Source organism: Macaca thibetana, chromosome 1, assembly GCF_024542745.1.
Source record: "Macaca thibetana thibetana isolate TM-01 chromosome 1, ASM2454274v1, whole genome shotgun sequence".
Classification (NCBI taxonomy): domain Eukaryota; kingdom Metazoa; phylum Chordata; class Mammalia; order Primates; family Cercopithecidae; genus Macaca; species Macaca thibetana.
Window position 1 is genome coordinate 181942701 of NC_065578.1, and position 23271 is coordinate 181965971.

The 23271-nt window shown below is 43.8% G+C and overlaps 1 long non-coding RNA gene across 1 annotated transcript in view; it reads right to left on the reverse strand.

Annotated features, from left to right (window-relative positions):
* Positions 1–23271, reverse strand: part of LOC126940680 (uncharacterized) — a 94888-nt gene that overhangs the window by 38759 nt on the left and 32858 nt on the right. Inside the window, exon 2 of the long non-coding RNA XR_007720883.1 lies at positions 8028–8143. This is a non-coding gene — a long non-coding RNA (uncharacterized LOC126940680). The remainder of the gene's footprint in view (positions 1–8027; positions 8144–23271) is intronic.

The following is a 23271-nucleotide window of genomic DNA, read 5'->3' on the forward strand; positions in this document are numbered from 1 at the left end:
CCTGGGAGACAGAGCAATAACCCGTCTCAAAAAAAAATTTTTTTTCGTTTAGAGTATCTCAGCTTTTTAAGGGAAAAAACTGAATCAATTCAAAGTTGAATTTCCTCCAAAAAAAAAGAAAGAAAATAATAATGCCAACTACCGTCTTAGACTACAGTGCAACAAAAATAGAAATCAGTATCAAGGACATCTCTCAAAACCGTATGATTACATGCAAATTAAACAACCTGCTCATCATTGACCACTGGGTAAAGAAATAAATTAAGGCAGAAATCAAAAAATTATTTGAAACTAATGAAAACAAAGATACAACATACCAGACTTTCTGGGACACATCTAAAGCAGTGACAAGAAGAAAGTTTATAGTGCTAAATGCCTACATCAAGAAATTAGAAGATCTCAAATTAACAACCTAACATACCTAGATGAACTAGAAAAACAAGACCAAACCAACCCCAAAGCCAGCAGAACAAAATAACCAAAATCAGAACTGAACTGAATGAAATTGAGATGCAAAAATCTATATAAATCTACCTCGGGCCAGGCACGGTGGTCCACATCTGTAATCCCAGCACTTTGGGAGGCCAAGGCGGGTGGATCACATGAGGTTAGGAGTTCAAGGCCAGCCTGGCCAACATGGGGAAACCACATCTCTATTAAAAATACAAAAAATTAGCCAGGCATGGTGGCAGATGCCTGTAATCCCAGCTACTCGGGAGGCTGAGGCAGGAGAATCGCTTGAACCTGGGAGGCAGAGGTTGCAGTGAGCCGAGATCGCACCATTGCACTCCAGCCTGGGAGACAGAGTGAGACTCCATCTCAAAAAAGAAAAAAAGAAAAAGAAAGAGAGAAGATCCAAATAAAAACAGTCAGAAATGACAAAGGTGACTTACCATCAACCCCCCACCAATATTAAAAAACCATCGGAGACTATTGTGAATAATTCTATATATACAAACTAGAAAACCTAAAAGAAATGGGTGAATTCCTGGAAACATACAACCTTCCAAGACTGAACCAGGAAGAAATTGAAGTCGTGAACAGACCATAATGAGTTCCAAGACTAAATCAGTAATAAAAACCTACCAACCAGAAAAACCCCTGGACCAGATAGATTCACAGCCAAATTCTACCAGAAATACAATGAAGGAGCTGGTACCAATCCTACTGAAATTATTCCCAAAAACTGAGAAGAAACTCCTCCCCTAACTCATTCTATGAGGCCAGCATCATTCTGATACCAAAATCTGTCAGAGAAACAATGAAAAAAGAAAACTTCAGGCCAATATCCCTGATGAACATAGGCACAAAATTCTCAACAAAATGCTGCCAAACTGAATCCAGCAGCACAACAAAAAGATAATTCACCATGATCAAGTAGGATTTATTCCTGGGATTCAAGGTTGGTTCAACATATACAAATCAATAAATGTGATTCATCACATAAACAGAACTAAAAACAAAACCCACATGATCATCTCAATAGACACAGAAAAGGCTTTTGATAATATTCAATATCCCTTCATGTTAAATATATATATATATATATTCAACTTCCCTTCATGAGCTAGTAGCTCAACAAACTAGGTATCAAAGGAACATACTTCAAAATAATGAGAGCCCCCTAGAACAAACCCAACATCTCACTGAATGGGCAAAAGCTGGATGCATTCCCCTTGAGAACTGGAACAAGATAAGGATGCCCACTCTTACCACTCCTATTCAATTTAGTACTGGAAATCCTAGCCAGAGCGATCAGGCAAGAGAAAGAAATAAAAGGCATCCAAACAGAAAGAGTGGAAGTCGGACTATCTCTCTTTGCAGACGATATGATTCTGTACCTAGAAAACCCCCTAGTATCTGCCCAAAAGGTCCTATAACTGATAAACAATTTCAGTAAAGTTTCAGAATAAGAAATCAATGTACAAAAATCAGTATTATTTCTATACACCAATAACATCCAAGCTGAGAGTCAAATCAAGAATGTAATCCCACTCACAATAGCCACAAAAAGAATAAAATATCTAGTAATACAGCTAACCAGGAAGGTGAAAGATCACTACAATGAGAACTATACAACACTGCTGAAAGAAATCAGAGACAACACAAACAAATGGAAAAAATATTTTATGCTCATATACAGGAAGAATCAGTATCATTATAATGGCCATACTGCTCAAAGCAATTTACAAATTCAATGCTATTTCTATTGAACTACCAATGTCAGTTTTACAGAATTATAAGAAACTATTCTAAAATTCATATGGAACAAAAAGGAGCCCAAATACCCAAAGTAATCCTAAGCAAAAAGAACAAATGCATCACATTACCTGAGGTATCAGGTTACCCAGCTTCAAACTACACTACAAGGCTACAGTAACGAAAATAGCATGGTACTGGTACAAAAACAGATACATAGACTAATGGAACAGGTTAATGAACCCAGAAATAAAGCCACATGCCTACAACCATCTGATTTTCCACAAAGATGACAATAACAAGCAATGGGGAAGGACTCCTATTCAATGAATGATGCTGGGATAACTGGCTAGCCATATGCAGAAGATTGAAATTAGATCCCTTCCTTTCACCACATACAAAAATCAACTCAAAATGAATTAAAGACTTACATGTGAAACCTAAAACTATAAAAACTCTAATAGAAAACCTAGGAAATACCATTCTGAACATAGGCCTTGGCAAAGATTTCATAACGAAGTCTCCAAAAGCAACTGCAACAAAAACAAAAATAGATAAGTAGGACCTAATTAAACTAAAGAGCTTCTGGCTGGATGCAGTGGTTCATGCCTGTAATCCCAGAACTTTGGGAGGCCGAGGCAGGAGGATCGCTTAAGCTCAGGAGTTTGAGAACAGCCTAGGAAACATAGTGAGACCTTGTCTCTATTAAGAATAAAAATAAATAAATAAATAAATAAATAAATAATCAGCTGGATGTAGTGGCACATGCCTATAGTCCCAGCTATTCCATAGACTGAGGTGGGAGGATTTCTTGATGCTGAAACATTGAGGCTGCAGTGACCTATGATCACACTACTGCACTCCAACCTGGGCAATGGCAAAAAACAAAAATAAACAAAATTTTAAAATAAACTAAAGAGCTTCTGCACAGCAAAAGAAAACATCAATAAACAGACAACCTACAAAATGAGAAAATATTCATAAACTATGCATTCAGCAAAGGTCTAATACTCAGAATCTATAAGGAATTTAAACAAATCAATAAGTGAAAAACAACCCCATTTAAAAATGGGCAAAGGACATGAACAGACACTGCCCAAAAGAAGACATACATGCAGCCAACAAGCATATGAAAAAATGCTCAACATCTCTAGTCATTAGAGAAATGCAAATCAAAACCACAATGAGATACCATCTCACACCAGTCAGAATGGTTATTATTAAAAAGTCAAAAAATAACATGTTGGTGAGGTTGTGGAGAAAAGGGAATACTTATATGCTGACTGTAGAAATGTAAATTAGTTCAGCCACTGGGGGAAGCAGTTTGGAAATTTCTCAAAGAACTTAGAGCAGAATTATTCGACCCAGCAATCCCACTACTGGGCATATACCCAAAGGAAGATAAATCATTCTACCAAAAAAAATGCATTCATATGTTTATCACAGTGTTATTCATAATAGCGAAGACATGGAATCAACCTAGATGTCCACCAATGACGGACTGGATAAAGAAAATGTGGTATGTATACACCATGGAATACTACACAGCCATAAAAAAACACAAAATCATGTCCTTTTCAGCAACATAGATGCAGCTGGAGTCCATTATCCTAAGCTAATTAATGTAGGAATAGAAAACCAAATACCACATGTTTTCACTTATAAGTGGGAGCTAAACACTGAGTACACATGGACACAAAGAGGGGAACAATAGACACCAGGGCCTACTTGACGAAGGAGGGTGGGAGGAGGGTAAGGGTTGAAAAACTATAATCAGTTACCATGCTCACTACCTGGGCATGAAGAAATCATTTGTACACCAAACCCCAGTGACATACAATTTGCCCATGTTACAAATCTCCACATGTACTCTCTGAACCTAAAATAAAAGTTGAAAGAAAAAAAAACAAAAGTATGGAACAAAACAAGTGTGAATAGTTAGAGTATCCTGGAACATGAGATGATTTTCTGAAATAAAGAGGAAGGCAACACTAACACAATGTCCAAGTTGGAGTTCAGCTTTTCAAGGTTCATTATATTTTAATTTTGTTTTTTTTAACCACACCCCTGAATGTCCTAGTCTTTCAATATTGCAAATTAATTGACATCAATTAATAACTTTGAAATATTAAAATTCTCAGCTGTTAAAAAAAACAAAAATAAATAAAGTTGAGTACATATGGACACAAAGAAGGAAACAACAGAAAACAGGGCCTACTTGAGAGTGGAGCATGGGAGGAGGGTGAGGACTGAAAAACTACCTCTCTGGTTCTGTGCTTATTTACTTGGATGACAAAATAATCTGTACCTCAAACCCCCATGACACACAATGTGCCCATATAACAAACCTGAAGATGTACCCTTGAGCCTAAAAGATTTTTTAAAAAGACAAAGTCGAATTTCCTACCAAAGGTGTTTCTCCCCACTTCTCCTACTAATCAAATGGTGTTTGAGTTTCAGGAAGCCCATAGGGCATCTTGACGGCATACAGAAGGGACTCTTCTTGTGGTCTTCCTGTGTCTCCAGGGCAGTGTGGTTAGTCTGGCCTGGCCCTGAGCAGCTGGAGCCCCTTAGTTCTTTGGTCTGTCATGCTTCAGGTTGGCACCAGCTGCTAAAAAAATGTCTCCTGGTATGCGGTCCCCACATTTGAGGCCTATGTATTAAAACTACAGGATGGCTTTCATTCCACAAATTCATTCAAGAGAAAGCTCTGTGATGTGGCCTTTTGAGCTTCACAAGCTCCTTAACGTGTAGAAAATTAACTTCCCTCCTAGGGGACTCTGACAGCCAGAGCAAGGCTCATGACATCACAGACATTTGTTTTCTCCTGTGGCCAAGTCAGACCAAGAAACAGAGCCCGAAGATGCGGCCATTAAAAAGACTTGGTAGCAAGCCAGGTAATTTCTCCAGTTTCCAACCTCCACACTGCATTTTGTACAAAGCAAGGCTTCAATTAGTGGAAATTTCCAAGCTAGAAATACCTTGGAGCCAACTAGCTTTGAAATGTTGACACACAACTATTCACTGGTGTACTTGCAGTCCTGCATCATGAAGTGATCAATGTCCTAACCTGAACTAGTGGAGTTACTTAGACAAAAGAGTCTGCTCTCTTCCACAGCATGCGCTTCAACCATCTGGACTGTGCTGCTTCTAGCATAGTCATCCTCCTGATAGAACATCATTCACACAAATCCTAGCAGTAATTTTAAAAGAATCTACAGTGGGCCCCGTGCTTTGCATATATCATCTTTACTTACTGAAGAATATACAGGGAGAGTATTCTGAGATCCATTCTAAGGATGTGGAACTGAGTAATCTGACTCCAAAACCGATGTTCATTTACCCTGCTGCCTCCAAGATATTTCATTTGTCTCCTTTCTTGGAAAGTTAGAAACAAATTCAGTATAAATAAAGACCAAACAAAATCTTTTTGTGGAGTGCGAGGGGCTTTCTTTATACAACTTTTTCAAAATCAGTTCCATGGCCACTCATACTGAAGCAGCTCATGTTAACTATGGGCAAAGCACTGCCCCCTCCTCCCTGGTCCTGACCCCCAACCTCATCTGCTTTTCTCCATCCTCACAGACAGAAGAGGGAAAATGCCAGATGCAAATTGTGAAAAGCAGTTCTTACTACAGCCCCTTAGAGATGTCTGAATTGTTTGTTACACAACGCAACCTTCTCTCACATAAATTGATATTCTTATTTCAAGCTAATTGTGATTTTCAGCTTTGATCATTTCTAATTCAATTGTCTTTAATAACTTTTTAGAAAAAATTTCAACAATAAGATTTGTACACAGGTTCTCTGTGAAAATAGTTTTCGTTTGTCACCTTGTTATAAATACCTTCTTTCTGGGTATTCTGGTAGATTTGTGATGTATTTTCTTTTTTCTTTTTTTTTTTTTTTTTCTTTTTTAGACAGAGTCTCTCTATATATATAAATGATGCATTTTCTTTTTATTTTCTTTTTTTTAGACAAAGTCTCTCTCCGTCATCCAGGCTGGAGTGCGGTGGTGTGATCTCGGCTCACTGCAACCTCTGCCTCCCAGGTTCAAGCGATTTTCATGCCTCAGCCGCCCCAGTAGCTGGGATTACAGATGCGCACCACAACACCCAGCTCATTTTTATATTTTTAGTAGAGATGGGGTTTCACCATGTTGGCTAGGCTGGTCTCAAACTCCTGGCCTCAAGCGATCTGCCTGCCTTGGCCTCCCAAAGTGCTGGGATTACAGGGGCAAGCTACCACGCCTGGCCAATTTTCTTTGTGTCAACTACTTCACAAGACAATCTATCAAAAAGCATTATTAAGGTTATTCCGAAGACTATATGAGAAATAAAGCATTGTTTTCAAAGAAAGCAAAGTAAATTACAAATAAATTGGCATGTTTCTATGACTCTGGAATAGAATTATATTCATTGCATTTGAAAATGATTAAAATATAAAAGCTACTTTACCATATCTTACCCATCTTTTATGAAACATTTTTAAGTAGTCAACTAGTTGCTCTCTGCTATTTTAATATCTAATTAAAGTTATAATTAGAAGGTATTCATTATTAATAATTAATTTTTTCTAATACTTGATTAATTTATATATTATATAATTATATCATATTTATATATTATTATATACTTTATTATATATTTTATAGTTATATAAATATAAATAATTATTAATAATTATTAATTCAAATCCAGCTTCATCTGGAAAGTTTCAAGCTTTATTTTTATTAATTTCTTCTACAACTCCAATTTCTATACCCCTTTGAGATGACAAGCTAGAGATCCCTAAATGTTTTGCAAGGTTAAAGTGCACAGCAAAAATAAATATCCAGGATGTCCTGGGAAAAGCTGAGAAAAAAATTCCTGGAGCCCAAACAGGAAAAAAAAAGAACTTAGTTTGAAAGGAGAGATGACACGGTGCCAATTCAACTCAAAAAAGAGCTTCTTAAACAGCACTTTGGATGAGGCACCAGGCCAAAGAGCTTGACAAATTCTAAATTTTGCTAAGAACTTGCCTTGATCCTGATGAGTGACAGGGCACCCAAATGCAGAAGGTGCAACCACAGTACTCTTTTGAATGGCAACCTCCAGGGATGGGAGAGGTAGGAGACACAGAGGTGTCCCAGGAAGCCAGGTATCCACGGCCCGGTCTAGGCCCACCCCTGTTGGTAGCTCCAAAAGTAGCTAACAGGACATGTTAGGCAGGGAAGGCCTCCTTTACCACAGACACAGAATCACAAAACAGAAAGAAGAGCACATTTCAAGGGATGCAAACCTCCATGCCATTGCCCCTTTACTTATGAAATGGAAATAAAAGTACCCCTAGATGGCTGCTTATGAGAATTATAGATCACACAGGTTAAGTGCCAAGCACCACAAGGGTCTTCAAGGGATGATAGCTACTACTATTATCAGTATTAGTCTATTACTCTTCAGTTACCCAACATAAAGGCATATATGCTTCCTCTTCATTTTTGTGAGGCAGGTCTCAGGTTTAGAGAAGTGAAGCAAGTTGTCTGGGGTCTCACAGCAAAGAGGTAGCAGGATCAGGGCTCACACTGCTAATCCTTGCAACTGCAGTCTGCCACGTAGCCCACAAAAGTGCCAGGATGCTCTCCCCTCCTACAGCAGCCCTTATGAAGCCTTGGCTCAAATGTTATCCCTGCAAGCGTGGCCTCACCTTGGTAGGCTGCTATTTTACTTCTCAAGTTGCAAAAAAGAAGGATAAATGAGAAAAGCAGAGGAAAACAACAAGATTACAACAGGACCCCTCAAAGTGCCCCAGGTCAAATCAGTTAATCAGATGTACTTATTGACTCTTACCTTGAGATAACCAGGTCTCGTGCAACCGCAAACCAAGTAAATCCAATCAGATTCTAGCACAGTGCATTGTCTTGAGCCAGTGTCTGATACCAGGAACCAAAGGCCATCAAAGACCCCTGTAGTGAGAATAGGAGAGATGGAAGGAAGGATGCAACACCCCAGAGGTCATGTGTGAGAGGTGCTTCAGTACTCTCCTCCAACCCTAAAATGGAAGGTGTCAGATATGAATAACCATTCAGAGAGGATAGTCAAATGAGAACCAGGTCCCCAAGGGGAGTCCTGTTCTCTGGAGACCCCAGTCCCAGGTTCCATTCATCAGCCTTTCTCCATCTCTCCCTAGCCCACAGATGTAGAGTCAGAGTAACAGAACACCTCAAGTTCATAGGCTCTGGCGGGCCTTTGGTGCCCCGCAACATCTCCCCACTTATATAGCAGAAGGTCCCCAAGAACCGTCTCACATGTGCTCACCAGCCAGTTTGCACAGGGCATCTGCCCTAATCCTCCTCTCTACCCTAGCCCCCTCATCCACTTCCTCTGTGAGGATGCCTGTAGCTACCAGCACTTCCATCATCTGCCTTAAAAGACTACCAACTGTGCCTAGGTGCCATTTCCTGCTAAATGTCAGGACACCAGAGCAGGTCCGTGGCCCCAGCCACAGAGAAGAAGGCCTGTGCTCAACAAAGCAAATACAGCTCCTTGAGCTTCTTCCTGGGGTGCCCCTCCCTGTCCAGACCCTGGCTTCAGGTTAGAAAGGGAGAACAGTGTCTAAGGCAGCCACTGAACTGACTACCCTGGCCCAGGCCTCTCCTTGCTAGTTTTTCATTAGGACAACAACAAATCAAGCCAATAGGCTGCAGCTGCCCTGACCCCAGTCATCAGATTTACCCAACTGTCTCCAAATGCCAGGTAGCCCTCAAAGGCTAAGATTGACCAGGCACAGTGACTCATGCCTGTAATCCCAGCAATCTGGGAGGCCAAGGCTAGAATACTGCTTGAGGCCTGAAGTTCAAGACCAGCCTGTGCAACACAGCAGGACCCTGTCTTTACAAAATAAAAAATTTTTAATTAGCCAGGTGTGGTTGTACATGCCTGTAGTCCCACCTACATGGGAGGCTGAGGCAGGAGGATCACTTGAGCCTGGGAGGTTGAGGCAGCAGTGAGTCATGATCGTGTCACTGCACTCCCACCTGGGTGACAGAGTGAGACCTTGATTCATTGAAAAAAAAAAAAAAAAAGCAAGGATTGCCATCGTGATAGCAGGCTGTCCTCACCTGCATCCACACTCATGCACACTCACTGAGAGTGTTAACCAGCACTACCTTCCAAAGCGTGTGCTCAGTGCTGCTACCCAGCCATGTCCAGGGTGAATGAGACCTCCCAGGTTCCTCAATGGGACAGGGGAGGCTTGGCTAATGAACGCTTGCAAAGGCTTGTACAGAGGAAAGACCAGGAAACCACTCATTATCCCAGCAGCCCTGCTGGCAGGAAGGGGGCCATGGGCAGGGGAGCAGGAAAAGCCTTCCGCCCGCTCCTATCAAAGCACCTGGCTTTCCCTGCAGAGGCAGAAGACTGGGGCCCAAGAGGATCCAAAGCAGCTACTTTCTCTTCCCACACCCCACGGCACCCTCAAGGGAAAATTTGCTCCCTAGAACCTCACTGTATTGTATATCCCTTCAACATGCTGCTCCACCCGGAATTCTGTCCCCTCCATGCCACCACACCAACTACCTGGGCACAGCTACTCAACAAGGACACAGCATCATTCCACCTTCCTTTGTCTAGATCTTCATAATCTTTCTTGTGCTCTCCTGCAATTCAGCCCCTGTGTTGAACCATCCATCCCTGTTATTTCTTCTGTATAAGGTCTCTGAGATCTGGCCTTCCAATCTGGTTCCTTCTGGGGCAGCCTCCATCCCACCTCTGATCACAGTGATTCATTATACAGAATGTTTGCTGCATGCCTGCCATGGACCAGGCACTCCTGACCCACTCCGGATGAATCGGTGAGGAAAACAGAGATCCTGCCCACACGGAGCTCACATTCTAAGGACAAGAGACAATTAACAATGGGCATCACAAACAAGTATGGTGTAAAATACAATGGCTGCTGATCAGGAAAAGGCTGGCCAAAGGAGCTTAGGATGGTGAATAAAGAAAACACACAATGTAGAGTTCAATGGAGGAGTCAGGGAAGGCTTTGATGCAAAAGTGAAATCTGAGCCAAAACCTGAAGGAAGTAAGGGAGGGAGCCAATCAGAGTCACAGGGAATAAAATAACAGGCAACTGGAACAGCCAGCACAAAGGTCCTAACAGGAAGGGCATGCCTGGCCTGACTTGCCTCCAGCCTCCACCACCTCCAGTCCCCTTGAATACCACTGTTGGTTTCATCTTTCTCTTGAATACCACTGTTGGTTTCATCTTTCTCTTTTCCATGTGCCCACCTCCCCGCGCCTCTCATCTTCAGTAAACTCATAACAAGATCCTAAGGAGGATTCCCAGAGGGAGGGTTACAGCCTAGGGGTCAGGTCAGCCCAAGGCAAAACTGCAAACAAGTCTGTAAAACAGGAAAATAATCTGTTTTTTGCTTTTCCCATCTCCTCTTTCACATTGGCCCCAGTTCCCCCATTTCCCTTCCTTGCCCCAGTTCCCCCATTTCACCTCCTCAGGAATTCATAAGGGCTTATGGTGAACAGAGGACCAAGTCCAGACTTCTAACTCTGGAGATGAAGACACCCCATACTCTCATCCCACCTCTCCTATCTGTAGTGAAGTCTGTTACTGCCCTTCCCAGAGCGCTCTCACCACTTTCATGCACCAAACCACAGCTTCTGGCTGCCTTGTTTCTGACTGCTGGCACCTGCAACCTTATTGGGCTTGGCTACTTCCCACATCATCATGCAGAGGACCAGAGACCAGCGGAGTCTCTTTCTACCCTGCAGCAACCTATATAGCCAATGACTGATGGACAGGGACCATGTCATCCACCCTTGCCTAGTGGTTGACAAACTGTTTTGTGCAATTTATGCTCCAGAGCTGCCTGAGGGGTCAGGCTGAAATTGCACCCCTACTTGATGTTCTTCTCACCTTGTCCTGCCCCACTAGTCCCTTACCTCTGTCTCCTCGAAGCACTTCCTTTGTAAGTCACTTGCACATCAATCTTTATTTCGAGGTCTACATTTAGGGATATGACCTATAACACCATTCAAATTTAGTTTCCACTATTTTCAAACATGGATTCTCTACTTCCTTCCTTAGCCGTGCTGGCTAGGACTATTTCTCTCCTCTGAGGTATTATAGCAATAGACGTCCCACACGCACATTTTGGCAGGTATTCACAAGCGGGTTGTTTCTGGTTTTTGGTTTGTGTAATAGTTTTCCCATATTCCCACCTTCCTAATGAGATTGTGAGTACCCTTGAGAGCTGGGATGAGATTTTAGGCTTCTTTATAACCTTCAGCACCAGACTAGGCACAAAAATCTGCCCTCAAGACTTAGGGAATGGAATCAGAAATGATCCAGGTCTATTTGTCCCCTGTAGATGGTCCCCCAGGGGGAACTATGCCCGCAGAGCCCTTGAGGGCCTATATGGGGTGTGATGTCAGACCTATGATGGGACATTTATGTCCTTTCACAGATACCTCCACCCTCCCCACGCCTCTCATCTTCAGTAAACTCATAATGAGATCCTAAGGAGGACTCCCAGAGGGAGGGTTACAGCCTAGGGGTCAGGCCAGCCCAAGGCAAAACTGCAAACAAGTCTGTAAAACAGGAAAATAATCTGTTTTTGGTTTTTCCCATCTCCTCTTTCACATTTGCCCCGGTTCCCCCATTTCCCTTCCTTGATGTTTGTTTCTAAGTCTTATTCCCATCATACTTTGCTCTAATTCCTACGGACATGAGTCCCCAGTGAGCTGCCTCTGGGAGACATTCATGTTTCCAAAGCATTGGCAAAACTTTAGGTAGTCAGGTAGCCCAGAAGAATAATCCCTTACAGTATGTTACAGAGCTCACAGTAGTTTCACATCCATCATTCCATTAGTTTCAAGCAACAAGCCTGTAAGATGTATGAGGCAAACAGTATCATCATCTCTATTCTACAGACAAGGAAACCGAGGTCTGGAGAAGCTGAATTCCTCACTGGAGACCACACCTGTGGACCAACAAAGCCAAGGCCAGATGAAGCCTGTATCCATGTGGGAAACAGCAACAAAGGCAAGAACTCATTCCAGTAATGAGGAGGTCTTGCTGCCATCCACAGCAGAAAGGACTCACACACACCAGTCCATTCTTCCATTTCTGCACCTACTAGGAAAACACATGAGACTTTGGGCCTCCAGGGAGAAAGAGTTAGCAGTTTGACAGATGCAGAGCTGTGTGCTCATAATTGGGACAAAGCACCTCTCCTTTTGGGCTCTGATGAGGAAGGATCGGAAGTTGCTGGAGAAAACAACTGGATCAGAAGTTGCTGGAAAAAGGTCCATTAAGGTTCATTTAATACCTACTGGATGCCAGATGCTTCAAATAGTCCTATGAGGGAGGTAATATTAGCCCCGTTTTACAGATGAGGAAACAAGCTCAGGGAAGGCAAATGACTAGCTCAAGACTGCAATCTAGTAATAATAATCAATGTGATAGACATTTAATGAGCTCCTGCTATGTGCCACATACTGTGCTGAGTAGTATGTATACTTAATAATTCTAATAATCATTAATGTCTAGACTGGAGAGGCTGTATAAGCTAAGGAATCATATCACCATTTATAGATGTGAAAACTGAGTCTTGTTAAGTAATTTGCCCAAAGCTACTCAGTTTGTAGGTATCAGAACCATCCAGGAGACTTAAAGGTCAAGTCTAATGCCCTTCCCCATTACATCCTCAGAAACAAACAGAGCAGTGACAGTCCCAGGCAGAACTTGGGGCACCAAGGCAGATGCCTGTAGGAGGGGAACAGGTTGAGGAAGAAAGGCTTGCAGAAGAGGTGGGAAGAGAATAAACAGCTCCCTCAATGGGGTGATTCTGGGGGCATGAAAAGGCCCCTTTTCATGTTGCCTCTGCCCAGGGCCAGTCCTCTAGCAACGCACTCCATCTTCTTCTAATGATAATCTGGGAGTTTTCCCAGTGAGTCATGGGAAAAGGAGTCTAGCAGCCAAATCTCCTGCCTTGTGAAACCTCTGAGACCTTCCCTCCTACATCCAGGAAAGGGGTCCCAAAGTAGAAGACTGAGCTGCATATGGTAGTAGAACAATATTTTTAAATATTAACCATTTTAAATACTTCCAAGCCACCTCCATATTTCCCTATGCTCCTCTGTCCTTCCCTTATTGAGTCTGCTTTGACAGTACATTGCCTCAGGGAAGGAAGACACAGAGGAATTACAAAGGAAGAGAAAGAGTTACATTTGGCTTATGGGTTTTCAAAGCGCAGCCCTTGGAAAGGAGCAGAGAGGATTCAGCATCTAGGCAGCAGACTGAGGAGACCACGTGAAGAAGGCGCTCAGAGTGGTGAATGGTGAGGGTGAGCGGAAGCGGTGAGATGCCACCTGTGAAGCAAGGAGTGGAAAGATGTAGCAGGTCCCTAAGAAAGGGGAACCCTGTGCCCTGCCTCCCACTCCTCAAAGGTACTAGAGCCACTCTCCCTATAGGTTTAGGGGATCTGAGAGCATTGTGAATCCTTGCCCCCCTTCCCAGGTAGAACTCTAGGGGGCAACAAGATCTTGGAGAAGATATAGTTGTAAAGGGTGTCCAGAAAGATCTTGGGTTTTTTTTTTTTCAATCCTCAAAATTGAAATTTAATTCACGTAACATAAAATTCACCATCTTAAAGTGTACAATCAGTGGTTTTTAGTATATTCACAATGTTTTACAATCATCACCACTATCTAATTCCAGAACATTTCCATTCCTCACCCTCTAAAAGAAAGCTCATACCTGTTGTACCCATGAGTGGTCACTCCCAATTCTCCCCCGCCCCTAGTCTCTGGTCTACAGATTTGCCTCTTCTGGACATTCCAAACAAATGGGGTCATGCAGTATATGGCCATTATGTCTGATTCCTTTCACCTGATGCAATGTTTTCAAGGTTCATATCTATGATATAGTATATATCTGTACTTCTTTCCTTTTTATGGCTAAATTATTTGTATGGATATGACATACTTTGTTTATCTATTTATCAGCTAATGGGCATTGTGTTGTTTTCATTTTGGGGTTATTAGAAATCATGCTTCTATGAACAGGCATGTACCAGTTTTTGTGTGGTTATATGTTACTGGTTCTTTGGGGTATATGCCTAGGAGTGGAAGTGCTGGGTCATATGGTAACCCTATGTTTAACTTTTTGGGTAAACCCTATGTTTTGGGGTGAGCCCTATGTTTAACTCTTTTCTACTAAAGGCTGCACCAGAGATAGGGTTTAGATAGCCCTCTGGTACTGCCCCTATGGACCAAGGTGTCATGGAATCAGCCAAACCCTTATGATTCCCATGCACCAGAAGAGAGGGAGCCAGACCTAAAGCAGCCTTGCATTGAGAGAGGGAGAGTCAAAATTGCTCAGCAGTGAAATGTAAGGCTGGGCAGCAATGTAGACATTTCAGCAACTGCCAGTGTGAATTCATGATAGATGCTCCTCCATGTACCCCAAGTTAGCTACAATCCTAAGGAAAGGAGGGGATCCCAGATTCAGTGAGGTTAAGTTTCTTCTGTAGCAGAATAGAAGTGTATTATAGAAATAAGCTGAATTATGGAAAAATAAATAAAATTACATTTCTTGCACACCTAAATTTGTGACTAGAGATAAGTACCCACTACACAGTTTAATCTTAGAAATGTCTGAGAGAAAAGACCAGGGAAGCTCAGGAGGAATTTTAAAACCCTCCATAACCCACACTTCTGGGTGGATATCCAAACTGGCAGAGTAAGCACAGAGCCATGGAGTATCGGAACTACTTCTAGCTTCTTAGTGGGAGCAGAAGCCCACCCGCTTGCAATGGCCTAGTGAACCCATTTAGCTGGTTTCAGCCTCCTCCCCAGCATCACCTCTCCCCTCAGCCACACCGGACTGCTTGCTAAGCCCCATAGCCATGCCATATTCAAACTTCTGTGGTTTTGCCCGTGCTGTTGTTTTCTGTCTTCTCACCTTGTACACTAAAAAGATCATTTGTCAAGACCAAGAGCAAACGTCACTTCCTTCAGTGTGTCATTTCCTAACCCTCTCAGGCATAATTACTCTCTCTCCCCACTCTGTTCCCTTAGCATGCTGTACACTTTGCCTTGTACTTAATTGTTTATATGTCTCTGTCTTCTGTCCAAACTCCATGTCCCTCCCCCAGCTAAAGGACAGTGTTTTATATCAATATGATTGTACATGCTATGCATTTAGCACATACCCAGAGTTCCATAAATACCTGTTCAGTGAATGATCAGGCCAAGCCTCTATTTTACAAACAGGGCACTAAACCCAAGAAAGGTAAGCGATTTATCAAAGACTCCAACATTTAGTGAGTGGCTGAGCCACTGATCAAACACAGCACATCCAAGGCACTTTCCAAGGAATGGCCAGAAGGTGCATCAGATAAACACTCTGGTGTCATCCAAAATTCCTGTTAGTCCCACGACTGCTCCCTGAGTTGCTGATAAAATGATAAAAGTAAGGAAATGTCATAAGTGAGGAACATGGCTGGCATATGCATTAGACTGGTATTTGAGGAAAAACATATGGGGGAAAATGTTACGGGGATATTATGTAGCATGCTGGGTGTACTTCTGAGGGAAGACAGTTTATAGAAGCCTGCTTTACATTGATGGGGAATGATAGTTCATTATGAATAAATCAGATCTAACACACAGCTCTGTGATGGCCAGATTCCACACTCACTAACACTCCTCCTGCAAAATCGAATATTCACATTCAACCCATTCCAAAACAGCAGCTGTCTAGGCTTTTCCAAGAAATCTCCATGCCTAGTTCCTCAGTTCATCAGAACACCAGCCACAATAAAGAAATTCTCTATAATATCCAAAAGATAAAATCTCTCCTGCAACCTAGTACATTCTCGTAAGATTACACATTGAATAAGATTTCACCAAATACTCCTTAAAATGTCTCTTTATACAGTAGAATAGAAACCAATACAAATCTCATTGTTGCATCTTCCAGCAAAACAAAACTGAGTGTGTGATCTTAAGCATGGTTTCACATACTTCCAGGTTCCCAGCTAAGTCTCCAGAAAAAGTTCCTGACCAAGGAATAGGAGTAGTGGGTAGAACTCACCTGCTCCAAACAAGAGAAAGACTACTGCCAGCCTGGTCCCCCTGAAGTTAGAGGAGTGAAGACTGCTTAGGCCATTGCAGGGAGGAAGACCTGGTCCCTTCCACGTGGAGAGCTAGCTGTGGGCACAGCCTCGTGTGTTTGGATAGGCAGCACTCCCCATTCTCCTGAGGAGATGTCAAACCCTCTACTCTCCTCAGTCTCCATCCTACTGCCTCCCCTGACACTAGAAGAGGACCAGACCTCCCACTTTCTGACAGACGGAATGCTCCACCAGCAAATCTCTCACCTCCTCTTCATGGCAAACGTTATGAAAGGCTCCATCCTCCCTTTATTCCACTCACCATGAATGAGCAGCAGGGAAACACCCCTCAATGGAGTAAAAGTGACCTCCTTGCCACCCTCATTCATGATACTAAGATTCCAGACATGGTGTCCAACCAGGGTAGGCACCAAGGGTACCCCAGGGGGCTGGGTGTTCGTGGCATCTAGATGTCTAATGTCATCCAGCTGTTTGGAGTTAATCTATACAGCTTTGAAACCTGAGAAAAACCAAATACCCTTTAGTTTGTCTAAATTGAACACTGATGGTTTAGGCAGGACTGAATTTCCCCAAAGAGCAGGGAGGAGGTTTTCTTTTGGTCACATGCAGGCAATCCTGTCTATGACTTTTCATCATCAACTAACCCTGAATTCACAGAGGCTGCCTGGCAGCATCCTTTCTCTCAAAACAAGAAATAAATAAAAATAGGGAAACAAGAACAGGAGTCTGTGCTCACTACAAAGGGGGGTAGCCCAGAACAGGGGACAGAGGGTCCAGCCCTGTTCACTACGTGACCTGAGAAGAGTCAGACTAATGCATCCATCTCCATTTTCTCGTAAATCATAGTTTGAATATTAAAAAATTCCCAAAATGCCCCCCCGAGGACTTCTAAATATGGCAATGGTGAGGTAACACCCATTCTGGGGGGACTGAGCTGAGAACAGGAGTGGGAGCCACCTCCGCTGGAGGGGAAGAAGCTGATGCACCCCAGCCTTCCAGAGACCTGCCCCAGACCAGTGAGCCTCTGGGGCTGATCCAACAGCAAGAACAAGAACAAGAGAAACGGCTGCTTTCCAGCAGTGGGTGGGGGAGGAAGCAGCAGGCAGAGGGGAGGAAGGGAGCAAATTCAATGGAAGCAATCACATTTGCTGCTAAAAAGGAGAAGAGGAAGCCCGAGAGAAGGCAGCTCCAATTAGTGGTAAAATAATCAGAAACGAACCATCGTTTACCCAAGCACAACTTCTCCGTACCCTCTAGCTGAGCCTCTTTGCTGCCGTGGTTATATTTAGAATCCATTTGAGCAACCAGGTTATTTTGTCCACTGGAGCCAAAGAATACTCTAAAAGCTCCTACCAGGGCTCAGGGGATGGGGGAGGAAGGGACTAGGGTGTAGAGAAGCTAACCTCCCTGCACCTCACATCCCAGGACAAGGAAACTCCCAGGATACAACAGGAGCCCGTCCTGGTAGGAACAGACGCACAGCAGTAGAGCCTGGAACAGCCTCCACAGCCGCAGCTTCCTCCAAGGTGGCAGAGACGTTCAACAAGGCTGAGGCCTGCAGAGCCTAAGTGCCCTTCAGAGCAGACCTGGCTCTCTTCTCCCTGAAGGCCTGGTGGCAGGCTGTGCAAAGGCAAGAGCGTGCGGGTCTTCTGGCGATAGCAGAGCCATGAGTGGGTCCAGCTGCTAAGGGACCAAGTCAAACCAAGAGTCTTTCTTGCATCTTTGTGTCCCAAGTGTGAGGCATAAAATCTTACATGAAACGAGGGGAAGGGGAAATAGTATGGGTTAGATGCAGAGCAAACAGGTGATATAAGGACTACATTCTAGGATCTCACAATCAACTTGAAAACACACACACACACACACACACACACACACACACACACACAAATAGAAGGCAACAGCCAACAGCCAGGGAATATAGTGGCTGGAGAGAGTCCTGCTACTTTTCTTCTCCCCTGAGTCCGCATGCTCTACTTCCTAAAAATTCAGAGAAAAATAACTCTGCTCCAAGTACCTCTAAGTCATCTAGAATATTCCTAATAAATTTGTCTGCGGGAGCACTTATTGGCCAGTGAGCCTAGTCTAATGGAGCAGTTTTCATGTCTGCTACCACAGGAAAAACCAGGCACTATGACGGCCCTGAGTCAGGCTGTGAACCCTGGGGAGTAGGGGGGGAGTGCCCTTATGGTGTTGATGAAAATGTTTTAAAAAATGAGTATTTTTTGAGCCAAAAAAAAAAAATGAGCAAAAAAGGAAAGGAGGAAATGAAACACTTAAAACAACTTTAATATTATATGAACTTTTGGATCACAAAGTAGTATGCAAATTAATTGCCTTACAAATTGGGTCTTCATTCCCCATTGGTTTGCTGCACAGTCCCTGAGATGCTTCACTTTCATGTGTGATGCCTCTGCTCTCAGTATTGCCTTCTATAAATTCAGCTTTAACATCCCCCGTCCTCCAGTGACTGTCACGCAGCTGGTGTTCTGTAAACAAGCATTGCAGTGCAAAGCTCTCTTTTAAAGGCGGCCTTTGCATATTTTTAAAAAATGATCAATAAAATGAGCACTTAATCTACGGGCCCTGGGCTAAGTACTTTGTACTCATTGTCTGGTTTGTTTTGTTTTGTTTTGTTTGAGACGCAGTCTAGCTCTGTCGCCCAGACTGGGGTGCAGTGGCACGATCTCGGCTCACTGCAACCTCCCCATCCCAGGTTTAAGCGATTCTCCTGCCTTAGCCTCCCGAGTACCTGGGATTACAGGCATGCACCATCATGCCTGGCTATTTTTTGTATTTTCAGTAGAGGCAGGGTTTCACCATGTTGGCCAAGCTGGTCTCAAACTCCTGACCTCAAGTGATCCGCCTGCTTGGGCCTCCCAAAGTGCTGGGATTACAGGCATGAGCCACCATGCCCAGCCTGTACTCATTTTCTAATGCAACCCTCATTGCCACCCTATGAGGGAGGTCTCATTATTTTTCCACATTTTTCCAATGAGGGAACTGATGCTTAAAAGGATGAAGAGTTTGCCTTGGGCCTCGCAGTTAGTTCATGGCGGGGCCAGGATCCAAGGATCCAAACCCAGGCAAGCAGACGGGCCCCGCCTGGCTTAGGCAGCCGCTGGGCTCTTTCCCCAGAGACTGTTCTATGTATGTTGAGAAATTTGCCCCTTTCTCTGGGTTTTCTGGCAGCAGGGCTCAGCTCTCCTTGTGGAGCAGGCACCAACAGGCTCTGCCTGTGCGCTGGCCCTCTTTGCTCTCATTGCACAACTGAACACAGCCAGAGTTCCTGCAAGTATTGCTAAGGTCCTTAACCTTACTGGTTCATGCTACTCACTAGGCTTGGCGTGGGCCATTTTAATTTTCTGGTTTGGTTTCTTCATAGGCAAAATCCTCCTTTTTTGCCTCCCTCTCTTTTCCAAGTGGAATTTGGCACCCCTGCCCTCACCCATTATCTCCCGAAACCCTCTCCTTCCTAAAACCTTCCTGGAACCAAGGCCCTGCTGCCCATTTCCCTGTCTCCCTCCAGGAAAACTGCTCTGCGGGTGGAGCTGTAGCAAGACCTGCAGCTCAGTGTCCCTCTGAAGGGATGGAGCCATGTGCACTGTGGGAAGGTGCAGACAACCTGAACCATAGAGAAGAATCTCTAATTGGGACCCTTCTAACCACAGGAAACTGGCACAGAAGGTATTGATTCTAACAAGGTGGACTCCACGGTGTCCGCCCCACACCAATCAACTGTGTAAGCTCATTCCCTCATTTCTTTGGGTGTTCACTTAAGTCACGTTCTCAGCAGGCCATCCCTGAGCACCCTATTTAAAAGAGTAAGTCCTCCCTGCCACTCCTTGTCCTCGGCCCCGGATTTTCTCCACAGCACGAGTCCACATCTAACATGCTATAGATTTTACTTAGTTATTTTGCTTATGATCTCTCTCTTGCTCTAGGCCCACAATGTGCCTGGCTCATGATAGGTACCTGATACATATTGCTTTCATTCATTTATTCAAACACTGATTGAGTGCCCACCATGTGGCAAGCACTATTACCATAGACTCTGTTTTTTTAAAAAAATGTCCTCTGCCCTTATTCAGCTGCCAGTCTGATACAGAGATAGATATTCAATTTAAATAATATGTAAATAAAGTAAGAGTCCAATTGTGTGTCCCAGGGGAGGAACCGAGTCAGGCAGCAGGGCAATTAGACCATACTCAGGGGCTCAAAGAAGTTGCCGTTTACTAAAATGTGTGGAAACCTTTCTATTTTTAGCAACCCAGTGTGGCGATACAGGTATATAGCAAATAATTATTAACTCTAACAAATAGGGAATCTCTTCAAAGTCCTTGCCTGTGAGTAAGAATAGTTTTGCCTTTTACAACCTTCCATCACCTTCCTTCCTCAGTGTGGTAGCCACAGATTTGTTAGTACTCTCTCTTTCAGGAGGTAGAATCTATCTACGCTCCCATTCATCCCTTGAATCTAGGTGGGTGGATCTGTGACTGCCTTGACCAATGGGATGCATTGGAAAGAACAGTTTATTTACACTGTTAAACTCTCTCAGAACCCATTTCCCTAATGCCCCATCCAAAGTGTCTAGCACGCATGGTTCACTGACATCTCTTCCCACCCCCATCTCTCACCCAACACCATATTCATGCCAGACTACTAATGGTTCCCCAAACACATCATGCTCTCTCTCTCAAGAGCTTGTCAATGTTTTTTCCTACTATCTAGAATGTTCACCTTTCATTTGGTTAATCCCAAGTTACCTTTCAGACTTCAGAGCAGATGTGACTTCCTCCAGAAAGCCACCCTTCACTCTCAACGCTGGGTTTTGTGTTCTCAGATCCCCCTGCACTCAGGGCTGAAGCACTCTGTAGTGATTGCCTATTACTTGTCTGTTTCTCCCACTGGACAAACTTGGGGGCCAAGCCTGAACCATGCTTTGTGGTATCCCTAGAGCCTGACCCACAGTAGGCCCCCATTAAATGCTATGGGATATATAAATGGGCCCCTCAAAGGATCTCAGAGAGATGATGTCCTACAGGCCCATCAGGGTTAGTGGAGGAGGTCATTGGTTCATCAGAAGCCAGGCATCCCATTAATTCCCAATATGTGTGGGCAACGATCTGTGTTAGATACAGCAAATAGCAGCACAACCATTAACCAGCAGCAGTCCAGAAGCCGGGGCAGCATGACTGAAGCCCCCAGAGGCCACTCTGAGTGGGCACTGAGGGTCAGTCCAAATCCCTGACCTGCCCTCCCTCAGGTCAGAACTAGTTCACTAGTTCTTCCTGGAGCCAGCCCATCTGCAGCCTCTCTTGCAGCCCATACTAAGCCCTACTCCCCAGCCTAATCAGGGAGGTGATCTTATTTGAAAGGTCTCATCAACCTGAGTCCTGCATTGAGACAGATCAAAGAGACACTGGCACAGTCCCCCAGGCACTTCCAGTCAAGGGCCCGCACCCTCCAGTCACAACCACCACCTCCACCCACAAACCAGGCAAGCAATTTAGTTGATGTCTCCAAATTGCCTTGCCATTTCTCTGATCTGTTTCTTTCCTCTCAGCACCTTAAGATGATCTAGACACTAATAAGTGGCAGAGGAGGCGGTGAAGAGAGAGACCAATGCATTAATTATTCAAATTTATTCTTGTTTAACTTCTGAAATAATAAAGAGAAATTCAATATTTCTAGAAAGACTGTCTAGGTAGGAGACCTTATGGTTTCTTTGACAGATCTAAGAAAAACAATATTCTTTTCTTATTTACTTGATCTTGTCTCATAATTATTTAACTCCATCAATTCTTAAAATCTACCAATAAGTAACTCAGAACTAAAGCCAGCCAAGGACCTCGCTATGCCAACGAAAGTACTCACCCCTCCCCACCCACTCTCACCCCCACTCACTTGGACGTCATCATTTCCCATTGCTCTCCGCCCTTTTAGTCCTCATCAAAAGGCTCTTTACAAGAGTCAATGCAACCGGAAGGCCCAGGGCTTCTGCCACCCCAAACTTCTCATCCCTCTTTCCTGCTAATCAAATCCTCTCCTGGGAATGACAGGATTAAGATGTTATGAAAAATTAAAATATCATAGCTGGTGACATAATCAAGTAAGGCCTGTCACCTCCAGCTGATGGCAGGATTCTCTGATAGCATTTTACCAGAGCGTGTTGAATGTCCAGCATTATCTACTCCAGATGCTGCAAATGCATGGACTCTGCCCTCACTGCCCCCACTCACCTCCTCCTCCTCTTCCTTTTACCAACTCATCTGTGGCAGGCTGAATAACGGCCCCCAACTATGCTCACATTCCAGTCTCCAGAATCCATAAATGATCCTAATATAGCAAAAGAGACTTTGCAGGCGTCATTGAGTTGAGAGTCTTGAGATGGAGAGATTATCCTGGATTTATCTGGATGGGCCTAAATGCAATCACAAATATCCTTCCAAGAGAGGCAGAGGGAGATATGGCAACAGAGGAGGAGACAGCAATGTGACTGTGGAGGCAGACACGGGAGTGATGTGGTCACAAGTCAAGGAATGCCAGCAGCCACCAGAACCTGGGAGAGCCAAGGAACACATTCTCCCCTATAGCCCCCAGAGGGAGCTCGGCCCAGCTGACACCTTGACTTCAGCCCAGTGATACTGATAGCGGACATCTGGCCATCAGAACCATGAGAGAACAAATTTCTGTTGCTGTCAGCCATTAAGTTTGTAGCAATTTGTTAGAGCAGACACAGGAAATGAACACATCCAAATCACTTTATCTCCATACCGGAAAACCAAAGTTCTGCCACTCTGGGGAACTCGTGGCCATTTTCCTCCACCTCAGAGAGTCCAGGGTAGGACCATTCTTCTCCCCAGCATATTCCATGATACATTCGGGGACTCTGAGCACTTCTTGAGCCTTGGGGCTACAGCCCTAGATGCTGA